This window comes from Homalodisca vitripennis, chromosome 6, assembly GCF_021130785.1.
Source record: "Homalodisca vitripennis isolate AUS2020 chromosome 6, UT_GWSS_2.1, whole genome shotgun sequence".
NCBI classification, from domain to species: domain Eukaryota; kingdom Metazoa; phylum Arthropoda; class Insecta; order Hemiptera; family Cicadellidae; genus Homalodisca; species Homalodisca vitripennis.
The window spans coordinates 105,892,646-105,909,123 of NC_060212.1; the positions used below are offsets into that span (position 1 = coordinate 105,892,646).

The window sequence follows — 16,478 nt, forward strand, 5'->3', positions numbered from 1 at the left end:
GTTATAAAATGACTTATTATAGATAAATGTAGTTGCATATTAACAGTTAACTAACAATAACTTAAATTATAAGATGATACAAAAAAGTCAAGGAAAAGTACCATCTATTGTACCACTGTCCATTACGGGCCATATAACTGACCAGTTTAACGAAATATTTATTGAAATACGTATATCTTTGCTCTCAGTGTGGACTGTAGTAATAGGTAAAAATACTCGGGTGAATTAGGGAAAGTTGTGAGTATTTCACACACACACACACACACACACACACACACACACACACACACACACACACACACACACACACACACACACACACACACACACACACACACACACACACACACACACACACACACACACACACACACACACACACACACACACACACACACACACACACACACACACACAACCACACACACACACACACACACACACAACACACACACACACACAACACACACACACACACACACACACACACACACACACACACAAAAATAATAAAATTATGTATAATAAATAAATCATAAATACACAAATTATAATTATGATATATATATATATATATTATATATATTCATTTTTTTATAATAATTTCATGTAATTTTTACAGATGCATACAGGCAAATTTTTATTGATGATATATATAATACACAAATATGCATTTGAAAAAGTACTTAAGTACCTTAAGTACTTGTATATAACTATCGGTGCAATAAGCATAAAATTATAGAATTTGCCTTACTATTATGTTTTTTATAAATAGGAACCCTATAATATTTTCCTACAACAATCGTAACAATATCGCAAAGGATATCAATAAAAAATGCCAACTAATTTTTTTATTTTTAAAGTTACAGGTTCATTATGTGAAACTTTAACTTCTGTAAACACTATACAAGTATATTAATTAAAATTTTCCATTTTCACAGTGTTTTAAGTAATTTGTAAATTTATAGTCTTTCATAGAATAAGACATAATTATTCCATGAAAGTTAAAATTAATGTTTTTAAAACGTTTACCTACTGCATTAGCAAAAAAAAGTAAACGATGACCTTGAAATATATTAATTGTTACCATTTGTTCCATAATGGCTTCAGTAATACCCGGTAGGATCCTAAAAACTAAAATTTGAAGTATGTTAGTATTTCGTAAGATAGGATACCGATGGATTCTCGGAGTAAGAAAACGAATTAATTTTTCGAGAAACGTAATTAAAGTTTTAAATAAAATTGATCTCATTTATTACCATTCAATGTTAACATTTAGAATATTTTAAAAATTCATTATTTACGTGTTACAACCAAATATACCCTCAATAAATTATCCTGTTATTGCACGTATATATTTTTAACTGCCACCTACACTGTAATTAAAACTAAGACATTACTAAGAATAAATTTTAGTTTGTGTTTTTTCATGTCCGGTACATTATTTGTAATACCATTTTGCCAGAAAAATGATCATTCATATATCTTGCCTTTATAACTAGTTTATAGCGTAATGTTAAAGTTCGTAATTATAGTTAATTTATAAAATTTTTATTAATAAATTCATTTTCGTATGATCTACTATTGACCCATGAGGATATCAAAATAATAATCCAATTACTGTCATGTAAATAAATAAGAATTTGAAGGAATATGTATTATCAGGTAGCGCAAAGTTCTAATTATAACGGATTATTTACCAGTTAAGATTTGGGCAATACTAGGGTAAGTTTTTTATGTTACTAATATTATTAAGTTTATGTTAAATTAAGTTTAATTTCTAAAAAGTAATTAATTATTGTTCTATTAAGGAAGTAACTTAAGTAAAATCTGTTTAACCATACTGGCGACAGTATTAAATTTTGAACCCCCTGTCGCTCTCGCTGTGTGAGTAACACCAGTGGCAAAGTTCGCGAAAGTTTAGTTGGCAACAATGTTGTGGACGTTTGCCAGTTGGGATGTAAAAACGTCGAATGCACGCACGCGTGTGACACACAACTCTATTCATCCAAACTATACACGACCCGCACCATGTTGGGGGATAGTGCAATGACATTAACATTGTCAACGTCCTTTAGAAGAAAATGATTCAACACCTTAGCAGAATGTTAAAACTTTTCTCGACAATGTCTTGTATACTCGATTTATCTCCAATCAAGGAGTTCTTATGAATAGAGAATTTACCCAATCTCACAGTATTTAAATTGTCTTTCAGCACTCACCTAATATCAAAAAGGACAAAAGTAGTATGTGTTTGTCTTTCATCAGTCACCTACTACCAAACATACAAGAGTAGTAATGTTTCGTCTTCTTCATCAGTCAACCTACTACCAAACATACAAGAGTGGTATGTTTCGTCTCCTCAACAGTCACCTACCTACCAAACATTACAAAGTATGATAGATATGTTTCGTCTTTAATAAGTCACCTAATTATCAAACATACAAGAGTAGTCCCCCCCCCCCCCCACCCCCCCCCCCCCCCACCCCCCCCCCCCCCCACCCCCCCCCCCCCCCACCCCCCCCCCCCCCCACCCCCCCCCCCCCCCACCCCCATGTAAACATAGTTTATTATTTTCAATGTGTTTACATTTGTAGTGAATAAAGTATCTAAAGAGTAACCATAGTTGTTTTATATTTCAGCGATTAGATAAGTACCTACCTTAAAAAATATCCTAAAACATAAGGAGGTCAAAATTTGACTCCGAAGAATCCATTTAAAGCAATCCAAAAGAAAAAAATCATATGAAATTTCACTGGGCTGTTCCTTTGAACTCATGTACCATCTCCAGCTCTAAACGTTCTAAAAGTATAAAAAAACTACTATATAAATTTTAAGAGACAATGACCATAATTATAAACATTGGACATATCCTCATCATGGCAACGAGGCAAACTCAACATATGCGTCGGAAATAAAATTCACTCGAACCAGCTGTGGTCATACACGTGCATCGCCTTCTAAATTGCGTGTAAAGCAGCGGGTAACAGCTAGCAATGCAGATAAAAGTGACACTGTAATTTAACTTTAACTTTACATATAAAGACTGTTATGAAACCTAAATTAGTTGCCTTTTGATAGAAGTAAGCTTTTCAGAACTGTTTATGTATATATTTTTTTCTTGATCAGGAAAGATTCAAAATCAGCTATGGAACAAAAAAATACTAAGATCCTACCTAACATCAGAGTAAATTAAAATGACAATAAATATGCACTCTTTGACATATTTTCATGATCGGGGGAAGAAGGCAAACTCATAATTAGCGTCGGAAATATTATTCACTCGAACTAGAAGTACTCATACATATAGAAAACCTACGAAATTTTATGTAAAGCCGAAATTCGTTCAGTTTTTAACGGTGTGTCTTTTGCCAGTTACGATAGTCTTATGTACGATAGTTAAAATGTGGTTGTTAATTTCTTTTCTTGTCTGTTTCTTACTCACAAATATTTTTGATCAATTTTAACGTAATTTTATGAAGACCAAGAGTCCTAAAATTTGGAATTTAACTTAGAACTAGTAGTAGTGCGATAATATGCAGTTTATTGATTCCTATAGTTTCCTTGATCCTAGTATAATGCCTTTAAAACAGAAGGAGTATCATCTTCCATCAGAATATCAAAGCATCTTCATGATTTTGCAAGTGAACTCGGTTTGTGTTTGATTGTGTATTAACGTACACAAGAAAATGTTACAATTACAATAAAGTTATTTATTAATTTCAAATGGGTTGTATCCTGAAAACACATTAGTTTATATAAAATTAGGTACCGTGAGCTTTTTTGGCTTAGTGTTTAGTACAGACTCTTCCACCGTTGAAAAATTATTTCTGGCCTTCTGTGTGGCCATTTATACAAACGATACTTTCGGAGGATCTAAATTTGTTTTGACACCTCACTTCCATTAATTACGAGATATCTAAATCTATGAACTGGTAGACATCAGTCTATAGAGAGTCGACTACCGGGACATGATGTATTGTAGTTCGGTGTAAAGCCAACATGGTCAAGCGTTTAGTTAGCCTGGTAAATGTGTAATACCGTATTGAACTGTTCGTTGACCTGGCATTCATTTCATTGCTAACATTTATTTGCATCAGTGACATGGCTGACTTTACTGTTAGGCGTTGCATGAAGTGAACACTTCCAGATTTTATATCTGTCTTTAACTTAATAAGCCTTCAGTAGCTTTAAAACTTGTATATGATACTTTACAATGACAACCAAATGTACTCAGTATATCAAAGGTCATTGTGAATTCATTAATAACGATAATAGTACATTTTAAATTTTCCAACAAAATTGGCTTTTGGTCATAAGGAGGAATACTCATTAGGATTGGTTTAACTGACTGAAGTTGGCTTAACGGCGAGGATTAAATGGCTTAAGGTATTTACTCTGATAGCTTTAACTCGGCTGGACGTGAACAGGAAACTTCAATTATGGTTTAAAACTGAAGCATGTTAGATCGGATTAGCTTGGTAAATGAGTTAAATAGTGTAGAAGAAAATAATTAGTAAAAGTGCTCTTAACGACAGCGATCACATTGCTTCGTACGATGTCATGGTTGGATTACAAAATAAATGTAAATAAATTATAATAAAATTAAAAATAACTTTCTGTCTATTACCAATGGTTTTTTCAATGATTAGTAACACTCAGTGTAAGTAACAAGACATTTTAGCTTTAGGTCAGGTAAAAATATTATTTAGAATGAGATTAAATGTTAGTAGGGATCCTCCAACACTAATTAAATACCCTTCTGCCTAATTGAAGACCAATAGAAATTAAAATCTCAAGAAAATTAGAAAGGTGAGATTGTAAAAGTTGTATTTTGTTGCATTGCTACTTTCAATACTTTTGTTAAACTTCATGTAACGTATTTTTTAATAATCTTACTAAGTTTGGCTGGTTTTGTTAGTTATGCAAAAGTCAATTCATAATAATAGCTTTTATATATTCAGTATCAAGTATATATTTTTATTATGTATATTTTAAAGTGTTTGTGTAATCTTCCAAAATTTTAAACATTTGAGGCATTATTAGGTTAAAATCTATTAAGATTACATAATCTTTTTTACTTACATTGAAAGCACATAAATTATCTATGAAATATTTAGAACAAAAGACAGTTGGTTAGTTAGGTAAAAGATTATTGTAGATTTACTTTGTAATCCATAAAAGATCTGGTTGATCAATTCAACTTTCTCCTGAACTTTCAAAGCCTCCATTCTATAGACACCACCTAGCCTTTGGGACCGCCGCGCCAGTGCGAGTAGATTCTAGAATTCCTCCATTTCTCTGAACTAGCTGGCATCTGAAGCCCTCCTTACCCTTGAAACATTTAGTCTCTTTTGACATACTGCCCTAGTAGCTTTTGCTTACGACTCTAATAAGCATCTACGAATTACACCATATTTTACATTAGACTTTATGGGTTTCAGACAAAAAATCAACTAGTTTTTTTCTAGCTTCCGACCACACCCGTATATTTCCGAGAGCATATGATTATTAATTTGTTTTACTATTCAAAAAATTAACAGGCTTGGTGCAGAGTTCCGATGACGAGGCTGTAGAAGCCTTTGGTCATTGAAAGGGTCTATCCTCTTGGATTAACGGTAGTCCGTGATTCCAGTTCTAGAAGATTACATCTCCACAATCTCAACTTATTCTTGAGAACCTCCAAACCAATAGAACATCTAGGTAAATGATAGGTCCATATATCTAGAATGCACTTTATAATCCAATTGACCGTTAAGATGCCAACCACCAGAACTGCTTGTCCATGGTAGCTTCAGACCTTTCAAGAATATTTCAGTCTTTGGATCTACACTCCACAAAGCTTTTGTAATGCTTAAGAAGCATTGTACGTTATAAGCGTTCACAAAATGGTACACAGTCGTGCTTGTATAAGATGTTAGGTTAGTTGCATTCAAACTTTATTTATGCCACGGCAAACCATACCGCATGGCTCTAAAGTCATACAAAAAAAAAACCATACTCAATTACTCAATATAAAATACCTAGCTTAAAACCCAAAATAATTAAGTGATAATTACACTAAGTAAAATACTTATAATTTTATCTCAATTAGGTTATGTTATAGTTAGGTATGAAAATAGACCAATAATAAAACTTGTTAGGGCCAAAATAACGAAAATTTAAAGAATTATTTTACTATTTAAATTTTAAGCCTAAATATTTCAAACACGGCTTTACTTATATTTATGATTCAGTATTTGGCTAAGATGCTTTTTACATACTTATTTTAATGATGATATAAAAATCACACTTCTGTATTCTTTCCACTAAATCTATTCGGAACTATCATTCTATTTTGGGGTTTATTCAAACAAATACAACCAAATAAATAAAATATGCAAATACTAAAAAGAATGTGCCATCGTAATGTAAGGCACAATATTCTACAGTGTGAAGGTGACAGCAATATGTATAGGAGCCGGGACGTGCTTCTTTGCTCCCTTTATTTTCCTTTATTTACGGGAATAATAAATGTCCCAGACACGCTCCTTGGATGACACCTGACCTCAAATTTCTACAGTAGAGGTGTTTTATTAAATTGGTCAACGTTTCAGTTTTGTTTCTTTCCTAAACCCGTTTCTCTTCTTGTATAACTTAACAACCTCTAATGTTATTCACGATTTACGTACTATGCAAAAGTACGTATCTCATTTATTTTAATGAATACTTCACCAGTTTAGACCAACTTCCAGGAATCCTGGCAGTAAATCGGTTTAAAAGTCGGTCAGTTTTGCAGAAGTCTAAATGCAGCTCAAGTATCTCTTACGTATTTTACCGTAAATTTATAACCAACAAACTATATAGTATCTTTTTAAGGTTAAAACATCATATACATGTTTGATAAGTTTACAAATGTCTAACACTGAAAATGCAAAGTCTGTTATTAGTTTTGGCATTGACCCAACATTTTAACACTTCAATGGTATTACGGAACATTTAATTCCAGAACGTAACTAAACGTGTTATCATGTTAATGCTTAATCTATGCTAATTACAACTCATCAAGCCAAATACGAGTAATAACAACTTTAATGCTGAGTCTGGAATTGCATTATATTCCAGGAGCAGGAAACTACTTTGCATGGAATAAGCAACAGCCTGATTCTTCTGAAACCAACAAAGAAATTTCCGCTAAGATAGTAATCGATCGTCATATGATTTGAGAAAAATATTATTACATCATATATTTAACCCTTTCTATACCCTCCCAGTTCGACATACACCAAAGTAATATGGTTGATGTTAATTTCTTTCTTGATAATAATGTGTCTGTGGTTTTCTAGGAAACCCAGGTTGTGAGCGTATAAAGTGCAAATTGGTTCTAGCCTCCTAGAGTAAAACTGTTCTAACTTGGGTACTATCAGTGTTTGTTACATAATACAGTGCTGTTTTAATGATTTTTAAGGTCTCGTTTAGGTCGCAGGCAGTTTTAAGAGCGATACATCAGCTGACCTGAATGTATTGGTCGCCGGAGTGTGACCTCGTTAATATAGTCTTATTAAGGTGGCAGGCAGTTTGAGGGTGATACATCAGCTGATCTGAATGAGATGGTTGCCGGTGTGTGACCTCGTGAATATAGTCTCATTAAAGTCGCTGGCAGTTTAAGGGCGATACATCAGCTGATCTGAATGAGATGGTCACCGGTGTGTGACCTCGTGAATATAGTCTCATTAAAGTCGCAGGCAGTTTTAAGGGCGATACATCAGCTGATCTGAATGAGATGGTCACCGGTGTGTGACCTCGTGAATATAGTCTCATTAAGGTCGCAGGCAGTTTGGAATAACAATAAGGACGGAGTGTGGGGCTGACGGGTGGTTGATTGGGATTGGCGCCCTCGCTCGCACCCGCACCCGCGCACTGAACCACCCACGATCTCTCAGATTTAATAACTAACGTTGTACAAAACAACTCACGGAAATGACATTTAAAAATTCCACCAAGGTAAGTGATTCGGTTTTGGCTCAACTATTCATTTGAATAATAATTGGTGGCAAAGTATTTATGTTCTAGTGTAGTGAAAACCTGCAGCGTTTCTTTTAATATACAATATACAATTGCAAAAGAAATAGGAAGCACTAACTTTGATATTTTTAGGGATTGTACACAAATTGTAATACTGCGAACTTTCTATAAATTAATTATATTGAATAATTTCCGTAATTTCTGTTAATTTCATTGAAATAGTTCAGTTGGGCCTTGGAATGAATAAGAAACATTTATCAGCAGCGGAAAAATAAAGAAAATTGTATTTTAAATACGTAACAGACCTATGGGGGGCAGTGGTATCAAGAGGGGGCGGAATAAATTCTGGAAATGCTAGTAGACACAAATAACACATCTTATAAACATGTGTCGTATAGCTTAATGTAGTTTTTGTTTGCCCAAATGTGGTTTTATTTTAGTTTATAACGTAAAAAAAAATTGTTAGTTCGAATAAAAGGGGTTTAATGAAAGAGTCAAGAACAACAAATTAAACAAAGACCCTTTCAGAACGGTGGCATTTTACTTATTAAAATTAAATATTTTGAAAACTGTTTTATCTTATATTATTTCAGTGTTGCAAGAATAGTGTTTTTATTGAAAATATGTTTATAGCGTGTTGTTGGTGGTTGGTTGTTGGTTGTTTATTCGTTCTTATGGTGTATTCTTATACCTAAGTGGTTTTTATTATAAATAAATTTAAAATAGAGCATTGATATTACTAGTAAGTTTTATTTTTCCATACAACCAACAAGTTTTTTTGTTAGCCAACAGCTTCTTACTTAACTTAACTTTAACTTTTTTAGTTTGCTGTACAGGCTCTTTCAGTTTTTAATACCTTAAAATAAATTGGATTGGACCTGTCGTTAAATTTAAAATAAAATGTTTTCCTCGTTCAGTTGTTAATAGATTCATGGGTTTCCAGATATTTAGTTTTTAAATATTGTAGAAACGCTATTTTGAAACGGAAAGTCATTTATTTATTTCATTTTTGTTAATGGCACTTTGATTACCTTTATATGACTGTCATGTGACTTTTCAAATAGAAGACACGTATGAGCACACTGTCGCTAAACGAAGGGAGATAAGCCATATTATATTCATATTAACTTTTTTGTGTCAACTCATTTCTTGAATTTGTGTCAATCCCTCTCGAAACACTGTATATTGGATTAAAAGTTGATATGTAGAGATTGTTATAGAACAATGTGACAGAGATAAATGTGTACGCACGTTATCGTAGCCTAAAATATATTGCTTGTCAGAGAGATGTCGATACACAGATACCGACATTCATTTCTGTGCAGAGCCTTCGTCAATATGTTTTACACTTTATTCACACGGTTATTATTAAATTTAAAACATTGTGGAAAGCGGCAATTCCTTTTGATCTCGTAATATAATGTGAAACTAATATATTTTACACGATTGTGTTTTTAATGGCATTGTATTCAATAACATTCTTTGAAAGGTTCTTAATACGTTAAAATAACTTCCATCCACTTCCCATAGTTCAGTGATACAAAAAATTCAGTAACACTTAGTTTCGATATCTGCAATCTGATTTCTTCTTCTTCAAGTAAATAACTAGCCCAACACATAATTAAAAGCTAGGTTAAAATAAACAAATCATACCAAAGCGCTGTCACGCATAAGTCAGGAATCACAACCACTATGTTGTGTGTCAACTTAACTAACTCTAAAACATGCACTTAATAAAAAACCCCTTATTATTAAAACTGAAATACAGAATTCAGGTCACAATATGTCTGCATTCGCCGACCAACCACATACGACTAGGGGTAAATAGATAAGATCAAGTTCTTTTGACCGTACGTGTCACTTCATGTTATTTGGCTGAGCGTTAGTGAATATTTTTACTTGGTCTTATAGTAATTATTATGGGGAACAGGATTTTTTCCGGATATATTCCACCGTTCACTTATACAAGAAATCAGTAACACTACGTTTCGAGATCTGCAATCTGAAATCTTCTTCAGATAAATATTTATCTGTAATATAAATATTTACCTCCAGACGTAGGTGGTTGGTCGGCGAATGCAGACCTATTGCGAACTGTATTCTGTATTTCAGTTTTAGTAATAATTGTTTTGTTCTCATTAAGTTCATGTTTCAGAGTTAGTAATGTTGACAAAAAACATTGTGGTTGTAAAATCTGGCTTATGTGTATCACAACGCTCTGGTATGATTTGTATATTTTTAACCTAGATTGAAAGTATATGTCAGCTTAGTAATTTACCCGATGAAAAGATCAGATTGCAGATCTCGAACCGTAGTGTTACTGATTTTTTGTATCACTAAACGGTAGCAAAATTTCCAGAAAAAATCCTGTTTCCTTCACAAACCTTTCATCGTCAAAAAAATATAAATTTTACCTTAATTTTGGCAGACATTTCGTACTATTAAATTAGGAATATGTAAAAGGATGAGTATATTTAAGTGTAGTGCGGTAATATATATTGCCTAAGAAGTAACTGCAGATAAGAAAATAAATAGTGTTTAACACCAAATAAAATACTCTTTAACGGCCTCCGAATAGAGAGCATAATGTTATTGATTATAAGAAGTTTCGCTGGATAGCTGCAATAATAGATATGAATGGATGGTTACCTTAAAAATAATTTTCGATCGGTCTATGAATCAACCAAAATGCCCAAATTAAAATACAAAATCAACAACACAGTAAGGGGAAAAAATGCATATATATATATATATATATATATATATATATATGTGTGTGTGTGTGTGTGTGTGTGTGTGTGTGTGTATTTATTGGATAGTGCTACATAAAATCTAAGGAAGTTTAAATAAGTACCTTAAAAATATCAAGTGACAGTAAGGTAGAATATTTATGTCTATTTCATATAATACGGTCAAAGAAGAAAGGCATTTTTAAATGTCAACTAAAAACGTTTACAAATGTTTATCAATATTGCATGGTATCAAAAGTATCCATAGCTTCATTGTTTAAAGGTTATTTTTGACGATGGAGGATTGTGAAGGAAACAGGATTTTTCCGGAATTTTGCCATCGTTCATGAAACAAGAAAAACAGTAACACTACGAGGCCAGTAAAACGGGCCAGGTCGATCCTTGGGAAAAAAGTCGACACCGGTCAAAATTCTTACCTGCCGACAAAGGCAACGCTATGTGTACTTGACTCAGTAGCGTATAAGAAAAGAGTGCGGAAACTTTAAATAATGGGCAATATTACAGTTTTAATAAAGACCCGTTCTGCTGATTCATCTTGAACGCAAAGAAAAAAATAGCAAACCACCTTAAGAAATACATAATAAGAATTTTTTTACAGAATAAATTTAGATCATAAATTTAACTCCTCACCACTCAAAAATCCCACCATCTGTATTGGCCTTCCCAAAATCCACAAAACCTACCAACCTCTTCGGCCCATCATTAGTTTCTCCGTGATTCACCCTTTTGCAGGGAATTGTCTAAAGTCCTCTTGGACATCTTATCGCCATTGGTAGGAAAAAACTTGACTCTTCATCAAAAAATCTCCAGGGATTTCGTAGAGAAGTCAAAAATCCTAAAGTTGACTGAAACTGACAAACTGGTAAGTTTTGAAGTCGAAAGTATATTTACAATTGTACCAGTTCCAGAAACTTAGGAATTATTAAATCACGTGTCAAAGAAGACACAAACATTAAAGGATTAGAACTAAACTTTCCGTGCCAGTAATTATGGAAATGTTTGATATATGCACTCAAATGACAATTATTTTGAGTTATACATGCGAAGAGGGTTTATAAAATTATATTAAATATATAATTATAATAATTTAAAAATCTGGTTATTATTAATATTTTAATAAATATATAATTAAAATTAAAAAATAAATAAAAATTTATAAATTATTATAATTATAAAAATATTAAAATAAAAAATATGTATAAAATAAAATATAAAATTTAAATTTAAATTAAAAAAAATTAAAATAAAATAAAATTATAAGATTAATTTAAATATATACACAAAAATATTTTAAATAAATAAAAAATTATTAAATAATATAATATTTAAATTTTTTAAAAATTTCATATATTTAAAAATTAAATATAAATTAAATAATATATTAATAATTAAAATTAAAAATAAATTAAAAATTTAAATTTAAAAAATTTAAAAAAATAATTTTATAAAATAATTATTATAAAATTAAAAAATAATACTATTAAAAATAAAATTTAAATTTATTTGAAAAAAAAAAAAAAACAAAAAACTAATTAAAGAAATTTATATAATATAAAATTATTTAACTAATAAAAATTAATTTTACATTTATATATTTAAATTTAAATTAATTAAACCTAAAAATAAATAAAAAAAAAAAAAAAAATAAATTTTGTAAAAAAATTTAAAATTTACCGTCAAGATGAGGGGCGGGGTGGATGCGCAATGGTTCTCCACTGTCTCCTTATTTTCGCCAATATCTTTATGGAGGAATCGAGCGAAAAAGCTTGGCTTCAGCTCAGTTCAAAACCGAAGATTTGGTGGAAGGCTATGTGGATGATACCTTTTTTTCTCAATGGAGACATCTGAATTAAATAATTTTTTAAACACATTAATAAGCTATTTCTCCTTCCATCCGCCTCACAATGGAAGTGGATGTCCCAAAACAAGCTTCCCCTTTTTGGATGTGTGTTTATAAGAGATAGGGATGTCCTTTAAGACACACTGTTTTTCGTAAGATAACACCACAGGGGGAAAATATTTAAATTATCAATCCAACCATCAAAAAATCTGTCAAAGAAAGGAGTAGACTACTCGTTGCGTCTTGATAGAGCAAAGAGCTTGTGCTCAGATGAAGATTGGACTAAAAGATGAATTTAAGAAACTTGAATCGGATCTCAGAAGGCAATGGATACCCTCAATTAGTAAGTAATAAGTGCAAACGAACAAGACGAATCATTCTTGAGTCAGAAACACAGAATTGTGATAAAATTTGCGTTTTATGTCAAATCCTTATGTGCCGGGATTATCGGAGAAATTAGATGAGTAGGTAGCAGAATGAAAGTAAACCAATTAGAACCGCCGTTTAAAACACACCAACCACATCATAGACAAAGTCTCGTAAATAAAAACAAAACCAAAAAAATGGCACACAGGATTCCAAAAAACTGTGTTTTACAGTATAAAATGTAGCTACCAAATAGGGAATACATAGGCGAGACAAAAAGACACTAAACGGTAAGGTAAAAGACAAAAAGAAAAACCGAGAAAGGGTTTCCAACAGAAAAGTCAAAATTGCACACCATTGTTGGTCCTGAAGACCATATATGAATGGGGATGAAGCCCCACATAATACATCGGTAACAACAATTTCTTCAAAGGAAAAATTAATTGAGGCAACATACATTAAATTGGCAAGACAAACCATCAGGTCAAAACCATCAGTCGAGATTAGGCCGCTTTGGTTGCCATTCTAAAAAATGGAACTAAAGAGGGAAAAACCAAAGTTAAACGGATCGGATATTTGTAATATAACCAATGCGGAGTCACAATATGGTTTTAAGAGTTCATCTCCGCATGAACCAATAATAACGAAAGGGACTCATTCCTGTTCACCCTTCCATTGTATTTCCGCACATTATTGTTTTTAGCCCAACCGTCCACGATTGCATGGCTAGTACATATGGTCAGTCGTAGGTGGTCAGTTGACGAGGTGGAAGACGCATTGTGGACTTGTATTCCGTAGTTTTGTTTTAATGATTGTGTTTATGTATCTGTTATGTTTTTGTATTATGTTGCATGTCTTTAGTGTTAGTGATGTTGACAACAAACATGGTAGCGTTGTATTCCTGCTTAGGGTGCCACAACGCTTTAGTAAAGATTTGTTTTTTTTAACTTAGATTGTATTTATTTCTTTACCTGAAGAAAGGTGATCAGATTGTCAGATATCGAAACGTAGTGGTTTAACTGTTTTCTTGTTTCACTGAACCGATGTGCAAAATGATCGGAAAAATCCTGTTTCCTTCACTATCCATAGATGTTTCACTCACTGGGCCTCGTCGGCTTTCTCAGAAACTTTCGAACTCTCTCTGAACATCTTGAAAATAAGTTATTTCTTCCATTCAATTTTTTACTGCAGGGCATTGGGATTGCTGTATTTGCAATGTGATCATTGTCAGTTTTACTTATCCTATAATATTTTTCACAGCTTTTATTCTCCAATTTATTTAATTTTTATAATCAAACTAGTAGTTAACCACGGCTCCGTACGCAATTTCGTAGGCTTGTCACGTGTATGAGCACTTCTGTTTCAAGTTAATTATATTTCAGAAGCCAACGTTGAGTTTATTTGTTGGTACGATCATGAAAATATGCCAAAACGTATATTTATGCCCATTGTAATTTATTCTGGTTATTGTGCCAGAGTTGGTTTTGCCACAGTCATTAAATTTATAGTAAATGTTAGATACTACCTTTGTCTTCAATATCTGCAGTACATTAGTGACTTAACTTAATACTTGCATACTTAACACACTGCTAACTTAATATTTGCTAAAATAATGTATTTTTACTAAAACTTTTATTTTCTTACCTAGATATTTTTTACTGTGTGCTCAACAGTGGTTGCAGAAGATGTTGAAATAAGAAGTGTTGTTACTGTCAAGCATACTGTATGCTTTCAAGAGTATAAATGTAAAAAAATTGAAAATAATTGTTAAATTAATTAAATATATGGTTGTATTATCATAAACCAAAGATAAAGCAACACAATTGACAGGCTATTAACATGCAGTCAACTCAAGTGCTTTTTAACAGGCTCTTTAGATCTATATTATTAAATAACTTTTTTATTTTTTCTACTTATTTAATTTTTCCGTGAACTTTTATTATATTTTAATAGTTATTCTTATTCACAGTAGCGACGAATCCAACAAATCCGATGTTATAATCGGTACATTTATGAGCGGTGTAACGCAATATATAAATAAATTAAGTAAACTTTACGTTTTACCTATGACGTAATAAAGAAGACGTGTGTGGTTTATTTTGATCTGCATCAGTTTAAAAATGTATTTATTGAAATTCAAATACTCTTATTCCATAATAATGTTTCTTGATTAGTGAAAAGTGGAAACCATCCGTTATTTTTCCAGGTATTACTTTGATCAAAATTCTGTTATAAAATTTATTTGTTCAAATAATGTTTTGAACATGGTGTAAGTATAACTAGTCGTTAGCTGCAAGTATGTCCTTTTCGAGGTTAATTAGAATATATATAAAGAAACAAATAAAATTATAAATACTGAGATTATTTAAATTATTTAAAATTGTTAGGCCTACATGTTGGAATGAATTTTTTATAAAAAATTTCATACGGAAATCTTGAAATATGTTTTTTTTTAGTATTGTATGTCATGTTGGTTACAAGCCGAAATATAACACAATTTTTTAGTAAGTTAAAATTTTTTTTAGAATTGTTTTAACCATTTCTTTCTGGTAAAAAATGTCTTATGTTATTTACATATAATCGGCATCTCGAAATCCGTTCGTAAACAAAAACAATAAAAAAAGGTTTTTATGAAAACACCAAAACAACTTTAACGTTTTCCCTAAGTTAATAAAAAACGGAGTTGTGATTTCTTTATTGAACGCTGCCGCTATTTAGAAACAGAATTGCGTACCAAGCTGGCAAATCAATTTTGCTAACATATTTAAAAGATGAATTTTTAAATAAAATTCCAACTTAATTTTTTCTGAGGGACATTGTTCATATGGTTACATAGCACACACACATATATTTATGAAATTTGGAACTGGGGGTGGTTTTGGGCTGTAAGGGATCTTATTTGGCGATGTCATGTAGTTACCTAATGTATTTTAAATTATTGTCCTAAAGATGAGAAGTATAAATGTCATCTAGGTCAAGTATAAATGTCAGGTATACATTAGTTCTAGAATTAAGAAAAAACAGTGTAATGTGCGACAACCACAGACATCTAAGAATGAATTTTATTAAAAATAACATAACTTATAAGTGAGTGAGATAAAAATAAGTGCGCGATTTTCTATACGTAGAGTGCATTTATTACATGTATACTGAAAATATGCTGTCCAATATATTATTCTGATCACACTTCGTGCCCTACTTACTTAATACAAAGGAGTCTCATACTATGTATGAAATTAAGGATGTCACTATGTTAAATGTAGTAGTTACACACTGTAATTAAAGACATATATCAATCCCTTAACAATCTCATATTTTCTGTTGACAGTTTCAGATCAGTAATCAGCTCCTGGAAGCGAATGACCAGTCTTTGCTGTTCGTTACCCTTGATAAAGCCATCAACCACCTCAAATGTCTAAAGTACTATTAAATTCTTGAACAAGCTCATATTTTCTGTTGTCAGTTTCAGATCGGTGATAATCTCCTGGAAGCGAATGACCAGTCATTGCTGTTCGTTA

The 16,478-nt window shown here is 31.9% G+C and overlaps 1 protein-coding gene across 4 annotated transcripts in view; it reads left to right on the forward strand.

Annotated features, from left to right (window-relative positions):
* LOC124364673 (whirlin) overlaps nucleotides 1-16,478 on the forward strand; it is a 322,655-nt gene that overhangs the window by 172,621 nt on the left and 133,556 nt on the right. The gene's annotated exons all lie outside the window — the stretch shown is intronic.